This window comes from Diorhabda carinulata, chromosome 2, assembly GCF_026250575.1.
Source record: "Diorhabda carinulata isolate Delta chromosome 2, icDioCari1.1, whole genome shotgun sequence".
NCBI lineage: Eukaryota > Metazoa > Arthropoda > Insecta > Coleoptera > Chrysomelidae > Diorhabda > Diorhabda carinulata.
This window is the reverse complement of record NC_079461.1, coordinates 23314953-23341893: the sequence shown is the minus strand read 5'-3', so window position 1 is coordinate 23341893 and position 26941 is coordinate 23314953. Positions and strand designations below refer to the sequence as shown.

The following is a 26941-nucleotide window of genomic DNA, read 5'->3' as shown; positions in this document are numbered from 1 at the left end:
TATTTGAACAATTTTGGAAAGTAATTCCTGGTGGATCATTGTGTTCCAACATTTCCGGTAATTGAAATATTAGCTGAGATCGAAGTTGATGCGAAACGTATTAAGCTTCTACGCATTGATTGTTCCAATCAAATTCTAGCGGCACAGGAGATGAATAGATCCTGTTGCACTTTTTTAAAATTTTAATTCTAATAGATTCAGAAACTTTGATGCATTTCCAATCCCAATAGTGTTTAAGATCTGCATCTGCATTAACTAAAATGGTGACATATTACTTAACCAGAAAGAGTACATAATTACGGATTCGGTAATTGCAAAATTTTTCCTAGATCATTTCCTACTGTACCAAGTTGATTCATTTTCACTGGCTGTTTTCTACACTCTGTAATTTAAAAAAGAAGTGTCTCGTTCGTGAACGATAGAAGATTTCTATATTTTTTTTTAAATTTGGTAGAATTCTTTTGTGACTATAAAAATTTTTTGAACTTTGGCTTCAGTTTCTAATAATATTTATGAAAGGGTCGGATTGAGATGTTCAATTCTTAATTTTCGTTTCGTTCATCACTAAAGCATGCCCCTGAACGACTAATCTCTACCAACAAATACTTTTCAGCAGGTGCATATTTTATAAATTATTGAATTCCTTGGAGAGTTCAAGTTATTGAAATTGATTTTTTCGAATTTCGTCCGTGTATTTCGATATATCAACACAGCTTTGTATAATTATGGTTCTCCTCAACATCGCATACTGGGACCATGATATTATGGTTCTTATTTTCGTGATAACTGTTTAAAATGAATGAAGAATCATCAGATAAATCTTGCATGCTCCAATGCATAAAGTTATTGTAAGCATAGTTATGTCTTAATGTGATTAGCAGCAAATTATTACGAACATATGGAGCTTTTGAACAATATCTAGAGGTCTATATTTAACCTATTTAACCTTCATTTGCCGTTGAAATCAGTACTCAATAAATCAGACGTTTTAATATGAAAAACAAAAAGAAAACTATTACCTTTTAGAAAGTTGACATAAATAATAATTGTGGAATATTTTGATTGTGTTGTTATCAAAATGTCGCAATGGCATGAATAGGTATTGTACACTAAAAGTCATCAAAACAATAAAAAAAAATTACTCTCTATAATGATAGATATTTTCTACATTTTTTAGCGACTGTAGAAAAAATAGTGTAAGCATAGAATCATTGTAAAAAAATTGTGTGAGCAATAAGTTATCTTTGCATTGATATCATAGGTATAGTTAAAATAATATAAATCATTTAGATGCCGTTCGAAAAGGTTTATGATGGGATTGATGTTAACACTGGGTTCTACAGTATCGCTGTAAGAAAGGAAAACAAAATAGATCTTTTGGGTCGCAGTTTATACGAGACCCCAAATCCAAACATACATACATACATACACGTAGTGGGGAAAAAGCAAAATTCGCTGTTAAAGCTCTAGTCTGCTTCTGCTGCGCGATTTCAATGGATATCCATATCTAATGCAACTGCCTCCCTAAATTAGCTAATTTTGTACGTCAACGTTTGAATAACATGCAAGGACTAGTCAAAATTAGATAAATCAATATACCTAATTACATCAATCCAGTTCAATTGGAAGTTTTTGAGCAGTGTATGATGGACGGTGACAAGCTAAAAATGAGAAATAATTACGGTGTGGAATTTTTAGAAAACTACGCAAAATTTTTAAAATCGCAGCTGTATATTACTTAAAACTTTAACCAAAGATTCACGTGGAAAATACAAGCTCCCATTTGAAATATAAAAACTGGTTTATGACATTGTAACTTCACAATAAGTGGAATCTACGATAATAGCAGGTTTCGTATAGATACAGAATATTTGAAAATAAATTGGATTTCCTTTTTCGCTGGAGCTGTTTACAATAAATCATAGGAATTCAATCCAAAATTAATCGGATAGCTGCGAATCAGTTATAATATTGATGGGAAAGAAATAGTTGGGGACAATAAGAGAAATTTCTATCTCCTGGTAGACAGAAGTGATTATAATAACAGAACTTCCGTGTACAACTTGGGACAATTTTAAAAGTATCTCTAGTTTCCGAGTTAAAAGCATTTAAAGTGCAAATTCACAACAGATATTTAAGTATATTTTCTAAATTGTACATTCGAACATTATGAATTTCTAATGTATGATTAATTATGTCCATGTAGTGTGTATGCGGAATAAATAATTCTACACTACTGTCTGAAAGCCAGGGGCCGCTCATGCCTAATGGTATTCTGTAACTTGTACAATCTAAAAATAGAAAAAAATATTTTTTCAATCGATTTTTCAACAAAAAGGTACGCTTTATTACACTCGATAAAATTCATGGCTTAGGAGATATACAGATTTATATATCGTTGTACATGGCAAGGAAACCGTTCGCCATAAAGAGACATTCTGAAGAAAATTATCCTAAATTGTATCTATTTATTGAAAATACTTACAGGAGGTATTAAAACACAAACGTTTCTTGGAGAATTAATCAATGGATATCATAGATCACATTAATGGTATAAGGAGAAACTTGAGGAGATTAATAATTATTTGTCATCTAGTAGGCTACTGTCAAATAAGCTAATACGTGATTTTCAATTAAATTTGCAAGTAAATTAATTTGTCAATGTCCGTTTGCTGTCAATCTTTTCAAAACCTATCATTAATAAATATCACATCGTATTTAAAGATTCAATTTGGTAGAATTAGAATTTATCTTTAGTGAATATGCCGACATGCATTTGATGTATGATTTGGCCTCTGGTAACTCATCATAAGCAAGAAGGTTGTATTCTGAACATTTTCTGGCAGAATTATTCCCGACTGTATATTTTAGGTGTCCCTTCTTAGTGGAAGTAGATGATTATCCAGCAAGACTGGCCTACGCTCATTGGTTTCTAAATAAATAATGAGTAGATAATACATTTGTTGGAAAAGTACTGTTGACTGTTTCACACAAGACGGTTTCGTGAATTCCCATAATTTACATTTATGGTTAGATGAAAATCCTCACGGTACAATTCAAACAAAGAATGAACATCGATTTTGTGTTAATGGGTGGGGAAAAATAATGAGTAATAATTTAATAGGTCCAAATTTTTTCATAACAACCTGAATGATTAGCGAATTTCACCAAAATGATTTTAATAACATTTTCTCTAATAGATGTATTGATCGGGAAGGTCCGTTTGCATGGCCACCACGTTCCCCTCAATTAAATATAATTTTTAAGGGGTATTTTAAAAGTTTGGTATATCCAACACCGGTAAACAGAAGGAACGAAATGGTCGATAGAATAAACTTTGTGATGACCATTGTGATGCTATGTAATTACAATTTATAATAATTTTCTTAAGAATGTCTTTTTATATGCTATGCCCTGAACCGTAAATTTTATCGAGTACAAAGAGTACCTTTTTGAGGAAAAATCCACTTCGAACATTAATTATAGTTTTTTTTTTGTTTTTATTTGATAAGTTGTAGGCTAACCAACTAACTTTTTTGACATCAATTTTTTCCTTATGTAAGTAACAGTATGAAGTTCAATTAGAAATGTTTCATTGCAAGTATTTTCGGTTATATATTTTATCGAGCTAAACAATGGCTATTTTTTTGTTAAAAAATTGATTGAAAAGTTTATTTTTGCTATCTGTATATTGTACAGGTTGTGTTTGTAAAAGATAAGTTTTGTTAACCATTGGCATGAGCCGCCCTTGGCCTTCAAATAGTAGAATAATTTATTCTGTTAAACACACTACATGGATATACGTAATTATTCATCAAATTTTCATTACGTTCAAATGTATAATTTAGAAACTATATTTTTTTTACATACTGTACTGTAAAGTCGACTTTATAGTACTAATTTGAGTTCGGAAAATGGCACTTTACGGTATCCTTGTACTTTACTGTACTCACAATTCCAATACTTCCAAAAATTCGATATATCTGCCTTTTTTTACAATGTTACCTTAGTGACTTCTGTTAATTTTTATTTTTTTAATTAATAAGAGGATCAAAGTAGCTATGTCATTTTCTATTTCATATTTTAATAAAATTTTGCTTTTTATTTAAAACCAAAAAGAGTATAAAAAAAAAAACATATTACTATATACGTTCGTGAAGTTATTATTACGGTATTAGATATTCTTCACTCGGCTCCTTCGTCGCCTCGTCCCGTCCATAAACATCTATTTCATACCGTACTAAATCACCTCCCGGACATATAATATAAATAACTATAAATATAAGTTTTGATTTCGCAGTTTCAAAGGCCCATATCAGAAACGAGGGTTCGTATGAGAAATTTTTTTTATGACACAGCATTGTATACATTACATATACAGTCGAATTGTTCGAGTCGATTCAAGATTCATAACTGTAGATGCAACCTTTTAAGGCGAGCAGAGTAGCTTATGAAGACCGCGTTTAGTTACACAGATAATAATATGATATTTTTTTTAAAAAACGACAAGCAAATCTTATTTCTTCACATTTATTTATATTAATGGTAATAATATAACAGTTTGAAGTATGTTAATGTTAAAAGGTAGTTAGCTGGTTGACTATTGTCGAACATGAAACATTTGACAGTTCAGTTACTTCAGTGCCTGGACACAATCTATTTCACTCCCGATTTCTTTCAACCAATCGCCATTATTTTCTCATTTTACTGCCGATTTCGGAAAAAATATATTATGAAAATGATCAATTTATACACTTATATAGTATTTCTTTTCACCTAATTTATTATCGCTCTGATGCCTACAAGATGTATTAATTTTTTATGGTCATACTTAATTTGATCAGTATTTTTCTAAAAGTGGGTAGATCCTATCAGCTTTTTCAGATAGTGTTTCTCCCATGACAAAATGTACTTGACAAGCAATTTAAATATTAATATTGGTTTAATTTTCCGAAGCGTAATTTTCTTTGTTTTCTTTCCAATAGCATTTATGTCACCTAAATTTATTACTGGAATCGAAGAACATTGTCCTTGACTCACGCCGTTATTACCGTTTCAAGTTGAAGGAAACTTTGAGTTGATTAGTACAGTGACAAAACAAAGTTACTCATTTGTAAAAGTCTGGTATCTAATTTTATTTTGCTTTGATTGCATAGATAAACAAGAAAATTATCGTACAATTGCAGTGTGTACATCAGCGTCTGTTTTGAATTGACTGTTAACCTATAAAGTAAAGTTAAGTGATAGAACAGTTTATGTTAACGTAAAATTCTGATAATAATAGGACGGCCTTCCGGGATAGCTACTGAATTGATTTGGCAAAACCTTCAAGAAAAATGTATTAAATATCCTCGTATTTTTGATATTAATACCCCAATTGCTACAGACAACTTAGCTAGTTTGATGATGGCTATTTCAGCTTTTGAAATAAGAAATGATAAGGAGATTGCTACATTCTATATTGCTAGTTTGCTCAAATAATTCAAATTCACAATGGAAATATCTCAAAGGGCGTTTGGTGTGCCTATTTTTTTTCAAGTCACTCAATTTCTTCAACGAAATCAGTGAATAAAATTAAAATGAATTATAATTAATTGATCTTCTTCGATCAAAATTACCTTGAATTCAATGAAGTATATCTGAGATCTGATATGGACATTGCTGCATACCGTACTTCATGTGATTAATCCAGGGCCATACTTGATGCTCTGAATTTTGTGGATAACGAAGAAATAATGTTAAGAACGAAAGAAGTTAGATTATCATCAATCATAAGCAATGTAAACCTGTAAAGTAATTTTTTAAATAAATATTGAACAAAACTCTTCATGCAATGATAATTTATAGATATTTCCTCTCCTCACAGTTCTAATAATTGATCCTATAAATAATTTATATGAAAGTACGTCGATCAAATAGTAGTGCTTTTCGTGAAAATATATAAAAATTTTATGGGAAGATCGTAAGATTTATCTGAACCTTTTTATATTTAGTATAATCGTTCCAAAAAATGAGATTTTAGGCATTCTTATCTACAGTTGATAATGAGTAAGACAAACAGAATTTACATAATAATGAACATAAATTCGAATGAATGGATCTACTTAAAAGGGTTGGAAAAAGAGATTCTTTCAGTCCATTATTGAATCCAACAATATAAATATACTCTCCGGTTTGTTTAATGTTTCTTTTTGTTATCGTTTCTAAATTAATACGGAAATATTGCCGGCGTAAAATGTTCCCCTAATATCCGTAAAATATGTAAAATAATAATTTTTTATTTTCGCCATCTTGAGCGATCATTTTCCCACCAAATCTAATGGTTCTGTGAAAACGTCATTAAAAAAGATTTCAAGTAATATTTATATGTTATGAAAATCGTTAAAGAAAGTTTGATATCTCGAAGGTGACAGGTGACGATTTCCCCCTCTAAATAATGTGACAGAAGTTCTTTGCAAGTACATGAAACTTACCAAGTATCCAGTTCCTAAAACTACTTAAATTTACTAACCTACTTTTAAGAGTGATATATTGGGTGAGAAATTTTTGTTATGGGAAAGATTCATAATTTCATGACTGAATGTTTTCACATGAGTTTCATATCAGCATTATAGGAAGGACAATAGAAATAGTTTATTAATCTTTTGATTTTGCTCCTTCCTCCTCAGCAGCGAACGTGCTTGTTGTTGTATAGACAGTCTCCGTTGATAGCATATCTTCCAATATATTTACAGACATCATGTCTACTCCTTTTCAAGCGTTGCTTTCTGCACAGACTATGCAAACCTGGGAAAGAATATCTGGGTTGGCTCAGGTAGTAATTTATCTCTCATCATTTGGTACAAGTTGTCAACTAATTAATATATTAAAGTAATTATTTTAGTCCCTATATATGATTAAAAATTATATAAAACAGCGTCAAATTCATTTTCAAGATAGTTTATAGGATCATTTTCAACTAAATTGCATTAAACACCAATGTAGCTATTAAACCTCTAATTATTTTTTACAAATAGAAATATCTGGTATGAGACAAACTGAGGCACATATAGCTGGATCTTATGTATAGTTCACCAAACAACTGTTCTACTTGAATAGGTGGACCAGTGTTTGATCTTTCAACCAGACACGGTAATCTAAAACGCAAAACCCATGCTATAGACATCAGGAGCGATCCAGAATGCATGGAGGAGAAAGTGATATTAGAAGGTTCAAGCCATGGTGCCTGATTAACTTTTCCAAGAACTACGGTTTTTAGTAATTTCATGTGGGATACAACATGCCTGGTTACCGTCACTGACTCTCCACTAACTTGACTATGAACTTAACTATGAACTTCTAAAATTTTGAATCTAGCAGCGTTGTGATACTTGATACGTGATACGTATGTAATACGTGAACTGAAAAATTCAGCTTTAGTTATGAAAAACACAAGAATTGAAATGAAGGAAATGTCGATCTCCAGTAAATAATATCCTATGAGAATTAAATTGGAAAATTGTAGAGCTAGACGTTATCAACTTTTTACACTTAACACAGAATTATTTAAGGAACTAATCTCTCTCCATCTCTTATCCATCCATACTAAAAATAAGGGATAAGATGTAATTTTGCATGTTACTTTCTGTAGAACATTTTCAAACTGAACTGAATCTAACCTCTTCGAAGTCTACAACTTATCCAAGGATTGTTATAAACTATTTAAACATCAACAGAGGATAAGTAACTGAAATTGAAATTTTTCTATGATTAATTTTGTTCTGGTATCAAAAAATATAAGCATATATTATTTGAACATGAACTGAAGTTATATTGCATCCTATACTTTGTTATAAAAGTTTTTAAGCGCTCTATTCCAAGACATGACGAATACTTTTAACTGAGTAATCATGTTGAAAACAATGTATACTTGAAACACTTCCATTGTTGTTTTCTGAAAGTGAATAATACATTCAAATTAGTTGGAATTTACCTCATGCTGTTATTTCCACAGTTATTCGATGTGTGAAATCCACATCTAAATAAATAATAGTTATTTGTTTTCCCAATATTCGATCTCAATTCGTAATATGGTTTATTTTTTTATGATTTATAGGATATCATTACAATGTAGCAAATAGATTCATATCGTACCCTGGAATCGCAAGTACAAAGAATGAATTTAGAAACAGTTGGCCGTTTGGTTTTTAATGTAACGTTTTGGAGTTTTATAAATCGTGTTTTTATATTCCAATATGGAAAGAAGCTGCAATACACACAAAGAGAGAATAAAATCGAATGTGTGTAATTTGTTGCGAAAGCTTTTGGTTAGTTGTCAGTAAATCTAACGTTTTATCTATAAGTAAATCCACTGTTATTTTTTATAGGAGTCTCAGTAAACAATGAAAAATTTGATTCCCAAAAGAAAGTTGCAAACCGTTAGATTTTTCTGTAAAAACTTGCGTAAGGAGGATTATTCAGACTATTTTTTTGAGAATTAAATACTGAAATACCAACGATTATAGTTTTGATGTGAATAATAAATACATTTATGGATACTATTCGGTTTTTCCGACGAAGCAACGATTTTCCTTAAAAGTAATTGCAGCTGTGGCTTGTGTCATTTTGGCTTAATGAGTGAGAAAAAAAAAGAAAACATAACATGGTCACTTTCGTTCATATTAGTAGATGTTTTCTCTGACAGTAGATTATTATCCAATGAAAAGGTTGAAAAATCGTTCACTGGTAGTTATGATGACTCCAAGGAGTTTCTTCATTTTTTTCTTTCAAGTTTCACTAAAAATTTGAAAAATATCAAACTTTTTTCTGCTGTTCTTGAAATATCTTAAATGGTGATTTCAAACAATTTCGTTATTTTGTTAATCTTCCATAAACATTACAGTTTTTTCGCTTGGTCATTTCTACTTCAAAAGGAGTCAAAAATATACGTGTACTTGGTGGTAGATTTGCAGCCACAAGCCACAACCAGCAAAATTTTTGTAGTAAGGTCTCTGGTACTGCACTTCTGGTACTGCTAATAGACGGAGAGCTAGCTACATAAAAACGACTCGAAACGGTTGCAAAGATCAGAGCCTGAAAATTGCAAGTAAAACCCCAATACATCATTAAATGGCTACTGTGCCGGTGCGAAACGTTTGAGCATGAAATTGCCAGCCGATTTTCCACGATGCAAAGCTTGCGAGAAAAATCGATAAGGTTTCCAAGTAAAAATTGCTTACAAATGTTCTTAATGCCTTAACTAACAGCGGTAAAGCAGTGGCAGAAGGTTTCATCGTACAAAAAACCCTTGGCAGAGGCGATTGAAAAGTGTCAGTAAACCCCCCCGAAAAATCGATACGGTTCCCGGGCCCAACTTTTTTCCCAACATTCTTCAGCCCTTAACTAAGAACTGTGAGTAATGGCAGAAGTTTTGGATGACAATAAACCCTCGGCAGAGATTATTTAGTTGGAAAATTTCAACAAATTTGTTAATACATGATTGTTCGTTAAGTTTACAAGTTGAGGCTAATTTTATCTATCTGACTGACGAATCGATGGATACCCCAAAGATTTTTGATGTAATGGAAGACTTTGTATGTCGAATGTATGCGCAAAAGAAATGTGTAAGAAAAGTAAATGAGGCCAGATTAGCCAGGTTAGCTCAATAAAAAGTACGATTATGATGATACTGAAGAAAGTTTCGAGAAATTAGACGCGACAAGCATTGATTCCACAATGTTGCCGCCATATCAAAGAGAACTGTACCGACACTTCTTGCGGTTTCATTTCATCGCTTGTACATGGGGTAATGCCGATCTCATAATTCCGAACGAAACAATTACACCAGAACAATGCGGTTGGATGAAAAAAAATTCCCCCTTTGAGTTTGTTTGGTTTGAAGGATCTCAGTGGCCGGCGCGTATAAAAGATGTAATAAATGCAATCGCAGAAGACGATGGTAACTACTTTTATTATTTGCAATCAGCTTATCGATATATTTTTTCATAATAATATTGTTTTTCTTTATAGAGAAAATGTCCAAACCATATGAGACTCTTGATACTGGTGACGGAGGCGATAGTGAGGTGATAGAAGATACCGAGGAAGTAAATGATGTCAATGAATTTTTCACAGAAAGCGATAATGACGATGGTGACAGCAATTATGATGATGATGATGATGAGTCAGAGACGGATAACGACGATGTGTAATTTCAAATAATCCCGTATTAGTGCATATTAACCTTTATAGTAACTATTGTTTTTTATTAGCAAATGATCAAAGTACATTTACCTTTCCTCCTGATTATACATTATTTACATTATATAGATTATATTACTTTTTATTTTAGTATCGAAATACAACCAATATTAAAAGAATAAATCTCTCTCTCTCTCTCTCTCTCTCTCTCTCTCTCTCTCTCTCTCTCTCTGGGTCCTGGCGAAAAGCGAGAGAGTGTTTCCATATTTTTTTTAAATTCAGGTAGAATTTGAAAATAATTGTAAAGGCATTGATAAAATTAGCCTCAACTTGCAAACTTAACGTGTATTAACAAATTTGTTGACATATTCCGACTAAATAATCTCTGCCGAGGGTTTATTGTCATCCAAAACTTCTGCCATTACGTAGAGTTCTTAGTTAAGGGCTGAAGAATGTTGAGAAAAAAATTGGGCCCGGGAACCGTATCGATTTTTCGGGGAGGTTTTCCGACACTTTTAAATCGCCTCTGCCAAGGGGTTTTTGTAAGATGAAACCTCTGCTACTGCTTTACCGCTGTTAGTTAAGGCATTAAGAACATTTCAACGTGGAAAACCAGCTTGCATTTTTATGCGCAAACGTTTCGCACAGGCAGAGTAGCCCTTTAATGATGTAGTAGGGTTTTACTTGCAATTTTCAGGCTCTGATCTTGGGAACCGTTTCGAGCCGTTTTTATGTATCTAGCTCTTGGACTATAGGGTTAGAGAATAACTACTGTTTTTCCGCATGGGTGGATCAAAGTCTATAGTTTATAAGGATCTACCTCAAACTCTCCAAGAGCTAGAATCAAATTCGCAGTATTTCAGAATTCAGAATTAAACTAAGGTCATATAGTAACAGATTTGGATACTTTAAGGTAACAACTATTGTTAATAAATACGAAATATTTATTTCCATTATGTATTGAATAAATATTCAACTCAACCATCGAATTTAATATTATTATTATTGTTACCGTAAGTCAGAGACCAACTATCTCAGGTAATAGTAAATTAGAAAATATGATATATACTAAAAAACCATTGAAATTTCACTCGATGAGAGCATAATCCAAAATGGTGATATAAACAAACACCATCACACAGTATACGAAATATACAAAAAATATATTTGAGACAAATTCGTTGTTTCGCTCATTTTTTTCGACACTGTTTATTGATAGAAGATGTATTTATTAACGACTGCTAATTATGCTCTAGTTTTGATGCGTTGCCGTGAGTTCGAAGTAGGCGTTTGATAACTTACGCTCAAGTGTTTTGATTAATGAGAATATCTGTTGACTACATCCTACATAATATTTATATATTTACTTTATAATGTAGTATTCATCAATCATCTGTGAAAATTTTTTATATTTTCCAGTTAATAGAAAGTCAGTACACTGTAATAACTCCAAGATGTACATTTTTATTTTTATCAAGTTGTTCGCGCCTCAAATGTTATGTTTGTTAATTATTCTCATTTGCTTCTTCCTATCACAAAAGACAGTTGCCTTAAAAGTAGAAAAAAGAAAAAAAAAGTTATTTATGTCTTGAGTTATGCCAGTGTATCTCACATAAAATTACTAATGTAGAAAGATGTGTGGTCACTGCTATTAAAATAAACAGTTACGTTTATTAAATAACCCTTCGATTTGAATTAATGCGCAGGCACAGTTCATACGCACAATAATGGGTGATACATAGTAACCAAATACATTTGTCCTTCGAAACGGATACTTTTGCGCACGTTGAAAATACACAAATCATCGAAAATAACGGGTAATTTTTAGCCAGCGGCAAGTAGCAAAACGAGACATCAAGAACCGAAAACAATTGGAATTCAGTCAGGAATCAGAAAAGCCACTCCAAACCAAGAATTAATCATCGCAATAAAAGGTGCAGCTTATATCCTTTCCATCCACACAATTCCTATAATCCACGTTCACAACTAAGTTCTTTTTTTCATTTCACTAAACCACAATGGCTGAAAAGGAGTTGAGAATTCTAGTTAGAATACGCAGCAGTTTCAAAAGGCCACTGAAGTTATTCAATAATTTTCTATCCATATTAGATGTTAACAATTTATCAAGTATTGACATCACCAACTCAATACTAAGATTAGCAAAAATTGCAACTTTATTAGATTTATGTCTCTAGGTACAAAATGAAATTGAAATATTGGGAGATGATGAAAATATGAAAGAAACAGAATCATTTCAAGATTGTTATTACAAGGCTAGCGAAACAAATTATAGAGAACTTTAATAAATCAATGCCGGACAATGCTGGAAGAGCGAGTCTTGACAGCTCTGTTCATTCAAAAGGAAGTATTGTATGTACATTTTCTGAACACCCTATATAAATTTTTGTCAAGGTTTTCACATATTTTGAAAGCTGTATGTGTTATTTGTCCAAATTTCAAAAATATTAGACATGACTCACTTAAACTTAGAAACATAATTTTTTTAGTGGAGGGTTAAATGTGTCCAAAAATTCCGAAAATATGAAATAATTAAAAAATGGTAGACTTTAGGCATACGATGCCTTATATAAAGTTTTATTCAAATTTGCGTAGATTCCAAAAATTTAATAGAAACTATAGCATTCCGTTTAAAATAACGAAATTTGGGTCCACTTCCGGTATAACCGGAAGTTTCAGAAAACTGAAATTATTTTAGCTGAAACGAGCTTTTAGGAAAACGCATGCAAGCTAATTTTCAGAACATTACTCGCAGTACTTTCCCATATACATAAAGAATCAGCTCGTCGTGAAAGACCCCGTACTCTGATTTTATCAGATGTATATAATTCACTCAATCATGTAGAAAAAAATTTAACCTGATTCCAAAAGAGGATTCTATCTTCTTTACCATCCAGATATAAAAGATTATAGTGAAACTATTAAACTGCGAGTGGTCTTAGATAGTTCATGTGAATTAGATTCTGGTCTGTCAATTAATGAATGATATATTTGGTATTCTTGGAAGATTCAGAACCTATTCTTATGTAGCAACAGCTAAAATGTACCGCCAAGTATGGGTACATCCTGATCACAGACAATATTAACGAATAATTTGAGGACAAAATCCTAACGAAACTTTAAGAACTTAAGAAATTAGCTATTGAGAGTCAGGATGACTTTCCAAACGAGTCTAGGGTAATCAAAGAAGACTTCTCTGTCAAAAACCTTATGACAGGGACAAATGTGATAATTGACCTCCAGACAAAAAAAATATCTTACAAAAAATTACGAATGTAAAAAGATATGTATGGTCACTTATATTAAAATAAACAGTTACGTTTATTAAATAATCTTTCGATTTAAAGTAATGTGCAGTACATTGCAAGAATATTGGATACCTCATTGTAATCAAATACATTAGTGTTGTGTAGATTTTTTTCATGAGATATCGTGTTATTGATTAATAAATCACTTAATCCATTTCACTACCGTGTATTTGGAGTAATTTTGTGATTTCACTAAATTATATGTTTTTTATTCACTTCATATTATATATTTTATATTCACTTGTATTGTCTCTCGTAACAAGCACCACATTATGTGGACCCACATGGGTGTAGTTATATAGAAATGTTGTTCGCAACCCTTTGTATTTAAAGTAAAAAAGCAATCACAAATTTCTGATACAAACTGAAATCATCAAAATTAAAACATTCTATCTCTATTTTGACACGTGCAGTATAATTTTCTCATAAAAATATTGTGTGTATGTTGAAGTATCATTCAACTATTAATCTCGTAGAAGCCATAGAAAGTACTAATATCTCTCCTCTCATACGACTTTTCAGACTAATTCCATAAATCTCGTGAGTAATGTCATTTTGGATGCATTACTAACACAAACAACAAGTTATATACACACACCTTGTGCATTACATTACAAGCTTAACATGAACTGATGAGCATATTCGGCCACAAAGAGATTATAATAGGTATAATACAAGAAGATTATTTATAGTTGTTTTAAAGAATGCTAGAATTTTAAAAATAATAATAGTAGAGGCCACGGAAAGGAACGCGTTAAGAAGAGCAAAGAGAATGTCAAGGTTAGGTCCGGTCAGAAAGGACACAATAAAAGAGGAAAGAAAAAAAAAAGCCTGAAAGTAATTATTATAGAACATATTGAGGAAAAGCAGTTGATTTGATACGGACACGTGCAGAGGATGGGGGAGAAAAGATTGTCAAAAAAATAATAAAATGAATACTAGAGAAGAACAGAGGGGAAGACCAAGAATGTCATGGATGCTTGGAAGAAGAAAACGAAACCTAAACGATCAGAGCTTCGGTGAAAAAAGTGGCAATTAGTCATTGGACAACGTCGTAAGACGTTTTGAAATCCGAATTTCTATATACATTTATAGTTGAGAGTAAGTCAGAGAGAGTAGAGTTCAGAAGAGCGCACCAAACTCTAGGAGTGTATTATACACGTGAAAATAATGTAAAAAAACTCATATGTTCTTATCCGATTTTCATTTGTTTTCAAGTTATGGAGTAATTAAAAATGTTAATCTAGTTTTCCACTTATATCTAAATGTTAACATTATCAAAGTGTGCCATTTTTGATGCTCGAAGCCATTTGAAAATTCTGACGTTTTGATGAGCTGTCAGTGTACAGTGAACAGTAACTTAACGTTTAATTTCCAATTTATGTGATTGTTAGTGTTGCAAAATGCCAGATACTTATTCAAATTTAGAATATGCAAATATGGTATTTGTTTATGGTTTCTGTAATGGAAATGCTACAGCTGCTGCTGAAGAATATCGTCAACGTTTTCCACAGCAAAGATATCCTGATAAAAATGTATTTATTAGAGTTTTTAACAAATTGTGCGTGACTGGTAAGCTTCCCAGTGCTAACATATCATCTGAACGCGCTACTCGACAAGGTTTGGTAGAAGTAAAAAATATTCTACATCTAGTAGAAGAAGATGCATCTACTAGCTCACGGAGAATTGCCACTAAATTGGGAATTCCACAAAAAAGGGTGATAAACACACTCCACGAACAAGGCTTATATCCTTATCACCTACAGAGAGTACAGCACCTACAACCAGAGGGTTACGCTAACCGTATGGAGTTTTGTCGGTGGATAAATAATAATTATCGTGTTGTATCGGATGAAGCTACATTTTCCCGTCATGGCATTAATAATACTCGTAACTATCATGTATGGTCGGACGAAAATCCACACGTAACAGTCGAAAGCAATATGGTTGACAGTTATTTAATTGGATCTTTCACTTTGGAGAATCGTCTCACAGGAGACAACTACCTAAATTTTTTACCAAATGAATTACAAGGCCTACTAGAAGATGTTCCTGTAAATATTAGAATGTAGATGTACTATCAGTACGATGGAGCTTCTGCACATGTAGCTCGTCAGGTCAAGCAACATTTGGACGAACGTTTTCCAGGACGTTGGATTGGTCGTGGATGTCCCATTAATTGGCCTGTAAGATCTCCAGACCTTACTCCACTAGATTTTTGTTTATGCGGCTGGATGAGAAATGAAGTCTACAAAATAAAAGTGGACACACGGGATGCACTAGACGAATTGAGAATACTGCAGCCCATATTAAAGAAGAAAGAAATTGGGAGAGCAACAAACGCTCTTCGTAAAGCAGAAAATTTTTAGAAGTCAATGGCGGTATTTTTGAGCATTTATTGAAAGAACGCTATTATTAACAAAAATTTTTATGTGATAATTTGTTTATTGGTTAATATGCTATAACTTGAAAACATATGAAAATTGGATAAGAACATACGAGTTTTTTTACATTATTTTCACGTGTATAATACACTCTTAGAGTTTGGTGCGCTCCTCCCGACTCACCCTGTATATATATATATATATATATATATATATATATATTTAAAAAAAGACGTATTATTACTAAAAAATAATTATATGTATATAGTTATATAGTTAAGAATAATTGTATAGTGAGTTGAAACCTTTCAGAAAATTTATCTGAAGACTTTGTTTTTTCATCTCCACATTTATTAAGATGTACTAAACTCCAGTTAATTAATTAAATTGATTTCCAATATGATATAGCTCGCTCTGTTCTAAAACGTATATGACGTTCTCGCATATTATGTTTTATCCTAGTTTAATTAGGTGTATCTTTATATAAAACTTCCTCTGAGAGAACCTGAATAAATCATCATTTTCAATGCAGTGAAACTATGGATTACTGATGGAATAGTTTTGTAATAGCATTCTAGCGTAGAATTAGATCATTTCAATTGCCAATTCTCTAGTTTAGATGCTTTTCTGGTAAAATACAGCGGGAGATGTATCGTTTCAAGTAAATGCTTCGAAATGAATTTGAATAGCAGTATGTTATTAGAGTGAACTGTATTTAAAGGGTAATTTCAACACCTTTCGGTTAATTTGATATAATCAAATTGGAGCGGACGAAGTTTCAATTTGTTTAAATTAAAAAAAATAGGTTTTACTAGAAACAAAATATATAAATTTACATATTTGTTAATTTTACTATTAAGTTTGTAATTTATGAATTTAAATTTATGAATCTAAAAATTCTTTTATAACCACTTCACATTGTAATCTATTATGTACAGACTCACGCTAGAAACTGATAAGTCTGAACCAGCTGAGCTCAATTTTCAGAATCAAAATGGATCGTGTCGAACTTGCCTTTAAAAGAGATGGTTCCAATGAAAATTTGCTAAGATATATATGTGATGCGCAGTCGTATATTAAACTATTACAGTATTAAAAGTCCATGATTTCATGTTGCTAAATCGACATGTAACTATTAGACAAATTCACACTGGTCAACTCGAAAAGCCATTTTGTTTGACATGGATCCATCACTATGATGTAGAGATTCAAATGTAGAATGAGAAGTGGGAACATCGAGTTTCAGCACCTCTAAAAAATTAAATATACATCAATAAGAAAGATCATACTAGTTTGGTATGCTGTGAAAGATGGCGTTTATTATGACTATCTAGTTCCAAAATTAAAATAAAGAGAAACAGTTGTGGAAGTAGCGCAAGGACGTTTTCATGTAAGAGAATGGCGGACCTAGCTTTGCAACATCTGCAATAGTTTAGGTAGACCCTTTCTGCCTCATAATGCAGATTTAGTTCCAAGTGATTATCATATCCTTGGAGTGCAGCAGCTACAGAACGGTTTCTCTTATCTCCCACGCTAGTAAGATCTTCCTGCATAACTTACACAACCGTCTCAAACCATTTCTTTTGCCACAGCATTTCAGAGGAGCAAGCAGGTTTTGAGCCAGGAAAGGGAGCTGGAGAACAAATCTTCAATATCAGACAACTTATTAAAAAGGTGAGATAATTTAATATACCACTATATCTCTGTTTTGTAGATGATCAAAAAGCATTTAATAAAGTTATCTGGAGCTAACTTTGGACCGTAATGGAGGAAATGGGAACGCCAAAATACCTGGTTCAACTAGTGTCCAACCTCTATCAGAAAAACAACGCGAAAATCAGAATCGACGGAGTTTACTCGGGGACTTTCAGAACGGTCGCGAAACGAAAATAATGATAGTTGATAGACAAGACAACAATTCTCCGCAAACATCAGAAATAACAGGCCAGTGGTAAACTCCGTCTAGTTGATGCTCTTATCTTCCCTATTGCAACGTACGCAGCGGAAGCAAGGACTTTCGAAATGTTGTTTTATAGATTACTCTTACAAGTATCGTGGACAGAACACCGAACCAACGTATCCGTATTACAAGAAATTGGTCCACGTACAAGGCTGCTAACCAGAATAAACCGCATGTATCTGCAGTACCTGGGTCATATAGCTAGAAGATCAGGAACAATGGAACAATTCATCATAGAAAGGAAAATAGAATGCAAACACCTAATAAGCAGATCTCTAGCTAGATGGGTAGACCAAACAAAACCCTTAATAAATATGAGACTGCATCATGCCTATAAGATTGCACAGGATAGGCAAGCATGGAAACAACTGCTGAATCAAATATAAATTGTGGAAATTCTTTGAAGGATAATAGAAAGAAGAGGAGGATTATCATGTGTTTTCAAAACTTAAGAAATACTTGCTTAGTAAAAGATTTTTTCGGATACAGAAGAATAGCGAATATCCTCACTTTTTAACCATCATTGTGAAATCCCATCAAATTGTAAGGGTCTCGTTATATAAACTTACTGTCATAGAAATTGTTTTTCGAGAAGAAATTTTTTGTTTGATAGCTAATAGCCACCTTTTTTTCACCTAGAAGACACGAGAACAAATTAATTACTGTCATGCTTTTGATATTAAATTTACAAGTAGTTTAAATTCTAACGTCACTTTCATTCTTTTTGCAGCCTCTAATTCGAGCGGTTATCACTGACAGTCACTACTTTCTGCTTTCATTCAAAAGGCATGTTAAATCTTATTTCAATTTGTCATAAGCGTTTTTTTACTGTAATCCATCTTCTGCCATTGGTTAGCGTCAATCCCGTGGACTACTATACCCTGCAAAAGTCCTTCTCACTGTGATAAAAATGGAACATATCTGGAATATTTCACAATAATTTCAAAAAATTTTAATACAATTGTGAAAAAAAAGTGATTTGTTGGGACAATTGAACATCCGATACATGTATAGCACGAGTTGCACTTGATCGAGTAAGCAGTTTGTGCGTAGTCATGCTTTTGCGAAGTGAGTTGCGGTATGCGTTAACGATCGAAATGACCGAGAGCAGTTAAGTCTGAGTCACAAACCGTTTCTCCGATCTTGTTAAATGAATTGGTTATGAGAAAGATCTGAGCAATTTCAGTAAACGAGTTTTTGGTTCCTCAACCTCCTTACTTATTTGACGTTATCATGTAACACTGAAACATTCAAATAGTGAAGAGGAAGACTCTCTCCAGATCCAGCACTAGTAAGAGGAGTGGAAAAATGGATTGTAATGGTACTTGGCTTCCAAAGAGAAACAAATATTCAAATATAAATCTACTCAAATGAAAATAATTCAGAAAATCAGTCTTATCACTTAATTTTCACGTATTTTCTTGTATTTTAGTATCTGGGCTTGAAATGATACTTTTGATAACAAAACTATTTTCGAACCAATTTTTCCGAATAAAAAGCGTATTGCACAAATGTACATAAAATATTATAGGAAGATATTTCACCAGGATAGAATTTAGTAAAATGGAAACTGAAATAATATGCAATACATCAGTTGATATGGAAAATAGAACACGGCGAGTATCTGTTTACTTTTACCATTAAGGATTTTATCATAGTCGCCGTACTCAGTGAACATATTGAATGGCACAATTGCAATGTTGTTAAAGATTCAACTAATTGATATTTTGTAAAAAAAATAATTTTTGAATATACTGTAGAAGAAAATATTCTTTAATATGACTTTTTCAATTCAACAGTAGACATGAGAAATGGTATAGAGTTGATTGGTAAAACATCACAAACAATGAGCATTTTTTTCAGTATCCTGGCTCTGTGAAATCAGTAAAACTAGAAATGATGAATGTTTGCAATTATTTTGAGAACATTTGGTTAGTATTTGGTCTAATTCGGTCCATCAGAAGTATCCCATTAAAGATGTGGGAACGAATGAAAGAAGCGAAATGGGATGTATTTTTCTACCATTCAAAAAACATGTGATGTGCCATTAATGACATTATTTAGTACTAAATTATTGTTCGTTTGGAAGTTGTATAATGTCCAGTATAATTCTCTTGTTCTACAAATAAAAGTAAAATTAGAGAAAATGTTTGTAACAAAGCGGAGAAGTCCTCACCTATAATTTATTCGAAAATATATAATAATACACATTTCATAGCGAATACCTATATGAAGGTATATAGAATAGATTCAAGAATAACAGCCTCGAAAAACCTCGATTACAATAAAATGAATTGAGCAAATTCTAACGTAACAGTAGAAACAGCAAGTACGATAAGCCATCCCACTACGATCATCATGAAACCCTAAACATAGACTATTGATATTACGAGAAATCGATTTAACATATCCATTTTATGCAGAAACATTTATTTGTAGCCATTATCTCAAGAAGGCTAACAGATATCGAACCATGGATAATTTTGTTCCATAGATCTCATCAAGATCTATCTGTGTGTGATTATTGACGCATCCGCAGAAGAGTTTCTGTGGAAAAAATATTCAATTAGATAAGTAAGTAAAAAGTTTAACGAAGCTGGTGCAGTAAAATATTTATCCAAATTATGGCCCAGAAAACCTACAACACCCGAAGACAAATATTTGAATATTTGTGTCATGTTAGAAGTAAATCCACATAAATGCGATTTTCAAAACTTTGCAATGCATTTTGCAACGTCCTTGACTGCTCAAGTCTTTTTATTTCTATGGTAATTCTTCCTTTTAATTCTTGAATATTGGCAGATTTTGTTTTATAAACAATATTCTTTAAGAGATCCCACAAGAAATAGTCTAAAGGATTTATGTTGGGAGGCACATTATTTAGGTATTGCATTACCACATACGCTTAGTGAGGTGGGGCACGATCTTGTTGTAGCCAAATATTGTTGTTTGGGACATTGTTAATGATAACACTTGAACCAACGTTACTTTCCATGGATATATGAATTTATTATCACGTAAAAGTTTCATACGGATGTTTGCGAAATATCAACTTCCCTGGATATTTGTCTAGTACTCAAGTGTGGATCGCCTTCTAACAGGACACAAACATCTAAAGGTTTGTTTTCAGTTGTTGCAGTTTTTCTGTGCTCTGATTTGAATGAATATTTTACTGAACCAGTTTCGTTAAACTATTAAACTTATTTACTTGCAGTAGATCTTGTTATGGGATTTCTGTTAGGATATAAATTATTGAAGATATTACAAGTTTCTTGTTGACTTTGTTATTGTAGCTGTCATAGCCGCCTAAATATATTATTTTAACTTCGGCGGAGATAGGCAAATGTATCCTTAACTCCAAAATTATGGCATTTAGGTATAGGGAACATTAGGTGAAAAATAACAAGGATTTCTAAAAACACAAAATATTTAGGGTGATCTATTTCGTTCCTTAGATAATTGAGGCGATCCATACATAAAACTCAGTCTGTATAATAATAAATTGGTCTCCTCACGTCTGCAGGACCCATACCTCATTTGTACTCTTAAGAATGCTATTAGGACTTTTCGGAAACTATGATCACGTACATCGTTGTTCGGAAACTAATCGAGTTTATCGGGTCGTACTCATATTAAATGATCCTTTCTATCCTGGTAAACCCGTGTGTGAATTTGATCAGCTGACAGGTTCTTTCATTTGTCTTTGATTCTTATAATTATTTATTCCTCTCAAATGTCTACAATTAATTTCCAACAGCATCGTCGTGATAAGTTACTGAGGTATGCGGTTTTGATACTTATTGGCATTTCTGCATAAATATAGCTCATTAATTTCAAACTTCAGGGCAAATTCCCTGAGAAGGGGTAAATCGTTGATAACTGCATAATAAAAATCACTAAACATCTAGAACATCATAGGATAATTAACGCAATAACAGTACTAAAAATTAAAAGTACTTGTAGATCATGTTCTGAATTTGAAATTTCCAAAGAAAAGTGACGTTCAGAAATCTCTTTTTGGGTTAGGATCCGTAATCAGCTGATAAGTGATCTATCTGAAATCGGGTTATAGCTTATTTATATTTTTAACCAACGCATTTACTTACTCACTTATTCCATTATCATATTTTTTATTTTTACCAAGAAACAAACCAAAAAATGAGAATATCAAATATCATAGTACTGAGCCGAATTCTTTGGTAATAATTCAGATGTAGTATTCGGCTCTTATCAGAGATACAAAATTCATAGGAATAATTCCTTTTTGTGCGAGATTTGTATTAAATACTGGCAACAATTTTTAGTGTGAACTGTAAGCAATATTATGATTGAACGTCATATAACATAATCAATTCACATAAAAAGCGATAATATGGACATTTCAAAAGACAATTAACTGACAAGAGACGTCACAAAATGATTCTCTTGAAATACTTTTATAGAAATAATTCGCTTGTTGAGAATAAGAGTGACATGATGCAAAACGTCCAACAATAGGTCACTAGTGTCGAAGAAATGTAAGTGGTTAATAAAAGAGTCAAATGGCTTGCAACCCGACGTAGTAGAAAGAAGTCAGGAATGTGTAGGTGGAAAACATTAAAAAAATAGAAGATTGGGTTTCAGTTAACATTGAAAAAATATATCTCTACTAATTTCGTAAAAATGGTACTTTCGGCAGAAAAAAACCAGAAATCATTTAACGGTTTTCCCCATCTTCCTATTTTGAAGTTGTGGACGAAAAAGAATTGACGTGAACTGTTGATTTTTCAATTCTCTACAACTTTCTCCTTTATATTATGAAAGAAAGTAGCCTGTAATTATTCTATACTGTTCTAAAAACGTAAGTATGAGTGAAATATATAAATTTATGTATACTAAACTTTCCAGCATATATTTCTTTCCTTTCTTATATTCAAAACGTGCGCTTGTGAAAGAAAGGTGGAGTTTGGCGTAGCATAGGTCGGTAATGGTCCCGAAGAGACTTCCTAAAACGATGTTTACAGAACTAAGATATGGACAAGTCGAGCGAAAACCGAGCGGAAATATGTTAGGGTGGTAGTTACATAATTTCTGTGTGCTTTGAATAACAATGTGGTGGTGTCGGAAAGCTCTTAAACTTGAACGTATACCGTGGCGAGAAAATGGAGCATGTCCTATTAGTGATAACGATGGAGCATGATAAAACTTGGTGTTTATCGTTTCTCCTCAAATTACTTTAATATTTTGAGATATTCGACTTATGTTAGAGAGAAAGCTTCAAAATTGAATCGGAACAAATATGATAAAAGACTCCTGGAACAATAATGATCAGATATACTCATCTTTATAAATATTCGTGAAGATCTCACAGAACCACTGAATTTTTGGAAATTCGTATATGGTGTTACAGTTAATATTTATTCACAGAAAAGAAAATGAAGAAATTATTTAGATAATTGAGAATTTGTTATGATTTCATCGATGTTAATATATGCTAAGGAAACTAGAAATTATTGTCAATTATCGGAGCGAATTTATGGTACTTACTCATCTTACTCATCTTAAATCCTTCCTAAATTATCAAGTACAAAAGTATTCCATTTATTAAGTATTTATTAATAAGTAGAGGCAATGAATTATCAAACATTGCAAAATACGAATCTAATTCATTTACTTGACGTACCAAGAGAAGAGATACTTAAGAAATTCATTTTTATTGTTTACTATTTTATAGTCACTTAGTCTCTGTGAAAAAATAAGTTACTGCTATATAATAACGAGGCGGACGCTGTAAAATATTTTTTCTCCAACCATCAAAAAATGTTGACATTTTAGTACTATTTTCAGGTGCAAAAGCCATCAATTCCCTTACCGTACAAAAATTTGCTCGTTGCTTAGCAACAATTTTAATCCTAGGACTAAAAGTAATTGTATTTGAGCTTTCTAATTGAAATTTGAAGAAAAAAACATTGTCTCTTACTAATTTAGTAAAACAAACTAATTGGGCAACTATATATAGGTATTTATTTGTTATTTAAAGTGATATTGAATGTACAATTGGAATAATTGCCAAAATTCAAAACACCACTGAAATTATCACTAACAATTTTCGAACAATTCAAAAGATTCTCATTAATGCTAGAACTACTCAAAATATTCTCCATAACTGTTGATGAAACATTGGAGGAAATATCTGAACAGGTACTTGTACCTTTTTTGTCAGATTGCAATATTTTTCTGGCAGTATTCTCTTTGTTGATACGTGATTCTTCAATATATCCTTCTGCTACCGTACTCGATTTCCAACCTCCATGTCTTTTAAGACAAGTGAGGTCACCGCCACCATCATCAAGAAATGTAGATGTTCTTCTTAGTGAATGTCCAGTATACTCCTTCCAATTTTCTAACTTCCAAAATTTTGCAATTTCTTGCGGCACGGCACTAATTTTGTGGATACCAACAACTATTCTTTGACACTTCCCATTAACATACTTCAAAAATAAACGACGTTCCTGTATATTTGATGGCCGTAGTGCAACATATTTTCGAAATAAACGCAAATAATTATCGCCTATAATGGTAAACAAACGAGGTTTCTTGTTTTTTGTCTGCAAAATTTTTACGACCAGGACCGAGTCCATATCCTCAATGTCATCAATTTTCAAAAGAACTAGTTCGTCACAACGCATAGCCCCTCCAATTCCTAATACTAGAACAACTTTTATCATGAAATATAAATTATCAGGTGCCATATCCAGGAACCGATCCATTTCCTCCTTTGTGAAAACCCTAGACTTTTTAGGCATATATCCATCACTTTGCCATTTTAACAATCCTCCCAATTTTGAATATTTACTAATAACCACACCATTTTTGATATCCAGTGTGGATGGCAACATTGAATACTGTAACCAAAGAGTAGATGGCTTGAGGGTCTTCGTTAAATTTGAGAAATACACCAATCCATGAATCGCTGATGTGCTAGTTCATAAACTTGACGAGATTTGAGTGGCAAAAGATTTAGATATACTGCTTCGGCATTTTCCAATATAACCGCAGGTATATTTTCATCGTGTTCAAGATTCATTTTGAAAGCAGCGTAAAAACTACTACAAAAATTATATGATTAGTACGTCTACTTGACAATCGAATCGATATTTACCAACAATACCAGACATCCGTGACTACCGACTTGCTATCGCTGTTATAATTAATAGGTGTTCAAATTTATTACCAAATTATTAACGATTTTTAAATAAAACTAACTTTATTTTAATTTTGACTTGGTTGGAGAAAAAATAGTATATATCATACGGACTAAAAGGACTATTTTTACTCGCATTCAGTCGGCTGAGGATTAAAATTTTTTCTCTATTCAAAAACATAAGAGGTAAAGAAAAAAATTTTGAATTTCCAATTCAAATTTCTATTGCAAACTAGATATCTCGTATTTGGATCTGCCTAATGCAAAATCTATTTGTCTTAACATACTTTGGTTCCATTTGTTAACAATTGGAAATTAATTGAATTTGAAAGTAAGAAAAACATAAATTATTTCATAGCCTTTTATATTTTGAAAATCTTAGATAAAGTAAGGATGTAAAAAAGTCCGTAGAAAAACCTATGGTACCACGAGCATTTTTAAAAACAATAGAATTCGACCGGCGTAAGAACCGGTGAATAAGACGGATGAACAACAGCAGGATATAGAGCTTGAAAAGTTTTGACTGACAATATGTAATGGATACCAATTTGGAACATTTTTTTTGTATATGTTATATTGATGGTAAATGTCGATTAATCCATAGAATGATTTTGGACGATGACAGAAAAATAAAAGATATTATACAATTTGTCTCTATTCATAATGTATTCTTAAAATGTAATTATTTAAATACTTCCATGTTCTAAAACTTTTAGCATAGATAATAATGGAGCTTTAGGAAGAATATTTTAACACATAAGAATAATATGGAACTTTTGTGAAACTTCCATTGTTATTAAGGCAGTGAAATAAGATTTGTGAAAACAGCTGCTTTTGCTTATTTTCCACAAGTTTACTTGAGTTTGTTGTTTTGAAATTTTTAGTAAAAAGTAAAGGTGGGCTACAGGATACTACTAGATTAAATCTTGATTAATGAAAATATATCGTTTCAGTTTATCAGTTAAGATATAAAATTACAGTATATGTGGTTGGGTTTCCTCAAAAAATGAATTATGGCAAATGTCTTTTAAAAGAAGCTAGTGCTGATGATCAATTTTCTCTACGTAGAGAAAGTAAAGAAGAAATATAAAAGCAAAATCTACAAGAGTGGTTTAGGGAGAGAGTAACTCTTCAAATGTATTATGTATAAATATTTTTTCCAGCATAGTTTCAACTTAATACAACGAGTTTATGATTTTCTCAAACAATCCGAAAAATAATCGTTCGAAACTCCACAAAATGTCTTTATCATTATTTCTTCGCTGCTGCTAATTTTCCTGCATTGATAGCTGACAAATTGATAGATGCATTATTTATTTTCTTCAACAAATGAGGTCGTTTTATTCCCGTATCTGGCACGAAAACGTATCAGCAAATCAAAACAACATTGACAAAGCTATTGTTATCCGTTCTTATAAATAATCAATTGTGATTACACCTATGGAATCTGAAGACATGATGTAGAAAAATTTCCGTTCCTCGGATGAAGTCTATTGCTTATTAATTGTTACTTGAGCAGTTGCAGTACATGATGGGCCCGGATGTTCACCATCATTCATATTCATATAGCAAATTTTAAAAAGAGAGAGCGATCTTCCAGCGGACGTAAAATATAATGCTTAACTAACACTTGAGATTCTTGTTTACTCTTTATATTTACCCAACAACAAAAACAATTTTTCTTATAGTATTACAACTAATCTATATATAACCTATATATACACTATACTACAAACAAAAGGTGAAGCTAACGGTACAACAATACAACAAGGAGTATTAAGGAAAGCTTTTATTCGCAAAAATAGACTTTTTACAGGATTTTTCTTGATCATTTTGCTGACCATCTAGCCTGTTCTCAAGCAATAAATCGAATAAATATTTCAATTTTAGATATTTAATCACAGCAACA

At 32.1% G+C, this 26941-nt stretch overlaps 1 protein-coding gene across 3 annotated transcripts in view; it reads right to left on the bottom strand.

Moving 5' to 3' along the window:
- LOC130904095 (sex peptide receptor) overlaps window positions 1–26941 on the bottom strand; it is a 258893-nt gene that overhangs the window by 74762 nt on the left and 157190 nt on the right. The gene's annotated exons all lie outside the window — the stretch shown is intronic.